Here is a 5,527-nt window from a genome sequence, read left to right on the forward strand (position 1 = left end):
GAGGTTTTTCAAGAACCTGTCCAGCAGAGAACATGAGAACATTTTCAAGACCTTGCAAAGTATACTAAGCATAGGAACAAACCAGTAACTCAGAAACTGTTGAAATACAGAACTGGCTCTCCTTCTTCCATGTCTGGCTGGTGTGCTGGTCTGTGGCTCCATCCCACCTCAGGCAGCCTGAAGGTTGACCTCCCAGGTTGGCTGCCACTGAGATGGCTCTTGTTTCCAGAAATTCTTTGGGGATGTGGCTGGGTTTCCCCACCTGTGCACAGACCAAGTTGGCAACCTCTGACAGTGCAGACAAGGGGCCTCCAGGCATGGTCCCTCCCCCATCCGCCAGTAGAGCCATCACACTGAGAGTTTAGGGGGACAGGAGCTGCCCCCAGGCAAAACCACCCGAGATTCCCACTGTCCATACCTGACCTTCAGTTACTCCTGTGCCTCTGGTGTCTTCCTGGAACCCTGACCTGGCTGTTTTCAGACAGTTCGTCCAGCAGCACCCTCACTTTCTGGGAGGGGGAGTTACTGGAATCCTCAGTGTGTCCTGCTGCCCCACCTGGATCGCTGTTTGAAGGCACATCATCTGGGCAGTCTGAGGACCCAAGACCGTGGGTCTGTGGTCTGGAGGGGTTCTGAGCTGAGCTGGTAGGACGGGAGGGCTGCAAGGCACAGAGGCAGGTTTCCAGAAAGCTGTCTGGGGCCCCTGGCATTCTACCATTTCTGAATCAAAGCTCTGAGATCTTTAAAATGCCAGCAATGTTACAGCATGGGCCAAAAATTCGCATGTCTCTGTGAGCCCAGCGTAACCTAAACTACTGGTCATTTCTTGCACTTGAGCTGAGTACAAAGCATTGGGAGTGGGAGCTTGAGGGGAGTTCCTGGGCCAGACTTTGTGTTTGGGACACAGGCCATCCAGACAAGCTTGTGCTGAGTCTCAGGAAGGGGCCTGTGTGGAGCCCCCAGCTGCAGACACTGCTGTCCGCTGATGCCCCCTCAGTCTGCCCCAGTGCACCTGCTGTTGGGGGAGCCCCTTCCCCCTCCTCTCTACCTGAGGGCTTTTTCTTGCACCAGCCCTGCCCCTCCCCTGCCCGTCACTGCCAGCCTGCAGCCTGGGAGGGTGGATACCCTGACAACCTCCAGCCCTAGGGACAAATCCAGTGCCGGTGGAATGTGGTCTCCCAGCTGGCCTGAGTGCCAGGACCCCATGATGCTCACTGTCCTCCTGCGGGCTCACTGTGCTACGTCCTCCCACAGGGTCCCGGGGCCCAACTCCCCCTCTGCTCAGGGACCACTCTTGGCCCAGCCTCCACACACTGGGACTGGGAGCAGGTCATCTGGACCTTCTAGACTGGCGCTTCCATGCCCATGACATGGGAACAGGCTGGCCTCACAGACTTGTCAGAGGAGAGCCTGTGCAGGAAGATGCAGGCCGCTTCAAGGGAGATGCCAGGTGACCTCAGAGGGAGCACACAGGCCTTGCACAATACATAGGGTTCATGGAGCCCAGTGTGGGATGTGGGCACCCAGCCAAGGGGCCTGGGGAATCCTGGCGAGGGTGGCTTTGGTGGGGGGAGGGGAGACCACAGAAGGTCGCATTAAAGGCAGGAGACAAGGAAGACGACAGGACAGAGCCTCCCAAGGAAGTCGATGGAAAAGTCAGAGGATCAAAGAGTCCCTTGGGAAAACTCAGAGGCCCTGGAGATGTTGGCTGGAATGCTGTCATTTGGTCTGAAAAGTTGTGTCACAAACCCCTGTCGACACTGGATGATTTACTCTTTGTTGCTTCTAGGAATCAAGGCGTATGGGCCATTAGCACTTGCGCTGCATGAGGTCTAGGATATATTTACTTTTCAGGACTAGATTTTTCTAGAGGAAGTGCTAAGCATGGGTCTCTCTGTTTTTTTTTTTTTTTTTTTTTGTGCAACCGGCATCTGTTCTCAGGAGCGGATTCCTGGTGCTCACCACCACTGCTAGCCCTGAGGACTGCCCCCTGTCACCTCCCACAGTGGACATGACCACGTGGGTTTGGGGAGTGCTCACGGATGAAGCCCCAGTGCCCAGTACAAAGCAGGGGCCCCAGATCTTCTGCTGAATGAGGGAGGGAGGGGTGGGGGAGGGAGTGGGAGAGGGGAGAGAGGGGTGGGCGGGAAGCAGAGAGCGGGTTATGAATGAGACGGTGAATAAGTGAGGTAGGGAAGGAGGGAGTGAAGGAGCAGGAGTCTGGTTCATACATCAGGAGCCATTATTTGGGGTGAGGTCCGAGGGCGTCACAGCCTGGGCCCTGGATGGTGGCTCAGGGCACATCCCTCTGTCTTCCCAGTGCTGACCGTCCTTCTTCTTGGCCCTGCTGTCACCCTGGATCCTCTCCACCTTCTCAAACAATTCTGAATGTTCCCAGGAGCAGGGTGCTGGTGGGGGGGGGTGTCTCAGGAGGGGCTTCCCGGATTCTAATGCCTGGACAACCCTGGGACAGTAGCTACAGGACATCCTGTCATGAGGACTGGGACCGTGGACCCCATCCATCTCCTTGAGCATGAGTGTTGTTCCATTCCCTGCTCTCTCCACCACCGCTGTGCTGAACACTCCTGACAGTGCCTCTGTGAAAAATCGTGCCAGAGTTTCTGGGGCGGAGTCTGAGGCTGAGCGCTGCTAGGTGATGGGTGCACCTGCGGCCCGGGATGGGCACTGCTCACTGGTCTCCCAGACAGGGGTGCCCATCCCCCTTCTCTCTGGGGGACCTGCTGTGGACCTCTGGTTCTTCACATTCTCCCCGTGGCTGCCGGTCCCCAGACCAGACACCTGCCGCTCTGATAGTGACCAGCGCTGCCTCCGTAGAGTTTCCTCTGCCAGAGCCTTTCCCCAGGAGCTCCCGCATCTCTGACACATATTCCCCCTGGACTTGCACGTGCCTATCCTCCCCCTGGACTTACACGCTTTTGGTCTCTTTACCTGTGGAACCCTGTGTTTTGGAGCCTGGTTTGGAGCAGAGTCAGGTGAAACTTTTCTCTGGCCTTGGGTTGTGAGTGATGATGCATCTGCCCTCTGTGGTGTGTCTGCCAGCTTTCTGCATTTCCCTGGTTTCTGTGTGGGCCACAGGAGGAACCAGCCGTGTTCTGTCTGAGGTCAGGCTGTCGTGTCCCAGCAGGAACAGGGGTCTCAACCCCAATATTGTGACCATAATCCCTAAAGGGGTCTCTATGATTACATCTCATCTGTAATCCTTTGGGGGTTTCAATATCGATTAAGGGAAATTCTATGTCAATAACAGAAAAAAACGAGTCCCCTTTGAAAATAGGTGGGCAGGCACAAAGGCACATATTGTGTGATTCTACACATAGAAACATCCAGAACAGGTAAAGGAAGAGAGAGTGAAAGCAGCTTAGGGATTGTGAGAGGCCAGGCTGGAGGAGAAATGGGCAGGGAGGGCTTTGGTTTCAGGGTCTCCTTTGGGGAAAGAGATGTCCTGCAGCGAGGTTCTGTGGTGTGGTGGCACAGTGTTGGGAATGTGCTTAATGCTCGTGATGTGTTCAAGTGAAAACAAGTAATTTTATTTAAAATAAATTAATAAACAGTATACAGAACATGGAAAGATCAAATAACAGTTAATATGTACCAGAGACAAAGAATATACAGGTAGGGGTCGAAGCATTCCTGCAGACCATCAGGGTCAGGAGATAGAACAAAAGGTAATTGTATGAGGAGCGGCTGTGGGCTCTGGATGTGGCTCTGGGAGCCCTGCAGGAGCAGGAGTTGTCGCTCTCGCCAGCAAGAACGACACGGAGACACGCGTGGAGGCAAACTTCTTTAATGGCTTCTTTTTATCTTCTTCCCCCTCTGGCGCAGCACAGCACGCAGCTCCTGCCGCCCGCTCGGGTGCCGCCGCCGCCGCCTCCAGGGCCGCGCCGCCCCTCGGCGCCCGTCGCCAACGCCGCCGCCGCCATGGTCCGGGTTGCGGCCCCCTCCGGCCCGCCCGGCGGGCCCGCCCCTCTACAAGTACATTCAAGCATATATACACCGGCAGCTTAGCCCGCCTAGCCAATCACCGCAGTGCTCATGCACCTCCCGCGTGAGTGGACCTAAATGAACAGCCAATCATATTCAGTCCCTTACAGCTCTTATAGTAGGCCTCCTGTACTGGCTCCCGACAGGAGTAGGGGCAGGGTTTGGGATGGGGCAGAGACAGGAGCTAGAACAGATGCAGGGGCAGGGGAAGCCTGGGGCAGGGGAAGGGAGAGCAGCTCTGGTAGGGACAGGGGCTGGGGCAGGGGGAGGGGCAGGGACAGGAGCAGGAACTGTATCAGGAGCAGGGCTGGGGCAGGGGCAGGTGCCAGCTATTCTGGGACAGCATCAGGCTCTCCATGGGCAGGTGCCTTGTCAACTGCTGGCTCCTGGTCTCCTGCTGGTCTCTCTGGGCACCATCCCCCTTCTAGCTCTTCAGAGCTAGACCCAGGTATCCAGGCACCCACATTCCAGCCCCCTACCCAGTTTATTTCTTTGGAGATTCTGGAACAAAGAACATGTTTGTATGCCTCTGCAGAGATAGAGCTCAGCCCAGGGCCTCCCAGAGAAGCTGCAGCCAGGAAGGAACCCTCACTGGGACATCTCCCCAACTACAGTCCACCCACTGGATGCTCTGAGCCCAGTCCTTGCTCCTGGCCCCACACCAGACTCTGGGGTCTCCTGCCTGTCCTAGCACCGACTCATCCCCAGGCACCCACGTACACTCGGCTCTGGCCTTCTCACACTCAGGCTCAGCCTCTGTGGGTTCTGGGTCCTTGACCAGAGTCGGGTGTGGTACCACCAGTGACAGTGGCCTGGGCAGTGTCAGAGGACTTCCAAGGCAGTCCCTAGTCCCTGCTCCTGGAAAGCCCCTTACGGTCACTCCCTGTGTCAGGAGAAGGTGTCCACCAGCCTCTTCCCTGTTTCATCATCCCTGGTGTTCTGCAAAGACAGGGACCAGTAGCCAGCCCGATGCATCACAGCTCTGCCCGGCCATCTGCACTGTCCTCGTGCCCAGTCCCCCTGCTGCTCCCAGATCAGATAGAGACCTGTGCGTGCACAGCCCCACATCTAAGACAGGAACCCATACCTGCAGGACACAGGATAAACCCTGGGGAGAAGCTCTCAGCCCCCCACACTCTGTCCCACCCAGCCAGCATTGACCTGGAGTGTGAACATGACTTGCCCACCGGGCATCTGACCTCTCATTAACCTGCTCTTGAATGGGGTGGGCGCACCCCATGTGAGCCTTCTTTACACACACACACACACACACACACACACACACGGATGCTCGAATGCACGCATGGGGAGGGGACCTGGGGCTGCACAGGCCAGATCAGAGTGTATGGGGCAGGGGGCTGGGGCTGGGCCTTATGGTGTCACCTTACTGTACTTCTGGCCAAATGACCAGAGACGTTGGGGAGAGCTGATATGACATCCTCAGTGAGGGAAAGTATTTGCAGGGTGTGCTTTCCTCTGCCTGCAGCCTCCAGAATTCAGGATGCAACATGCAAACATGTGCTTC

The 5,527-nt window shown here is 56.5% G+C and overlaps 1 long non-coding RNA gene across 1 annotated transcript; it reads right to left on the reverse strand.

Moving 5' to 3' along the window:
• Nucleotides 1-442: 442 nt before the first annotated feature.
• Nucleotides 443-5,527, reverse strand: LOC309872677. The gene is made up of 4 exons (XR_014316050.1): nt 5,386-5,527; nt 4,877-4,941; nt 2,950-3,081; nt 443-659 (listed from the first exon to the last, which is right to left on the reverse strand). It is a non-coding gene; the product is annotated as an uncharacterized lncRNA (long non-coding RNA).

This window comes from Mustela nivalis, assembly GCF_964662115.1.
Source record: "Mustela nivalis genome assembly, chromosome: 8".
Lineage (NCBI taxonomy): Eukaryota > Metazoa > Chordata > Mammalia > Carnivora > Mustelidae > Mustela > Mustela nivalis.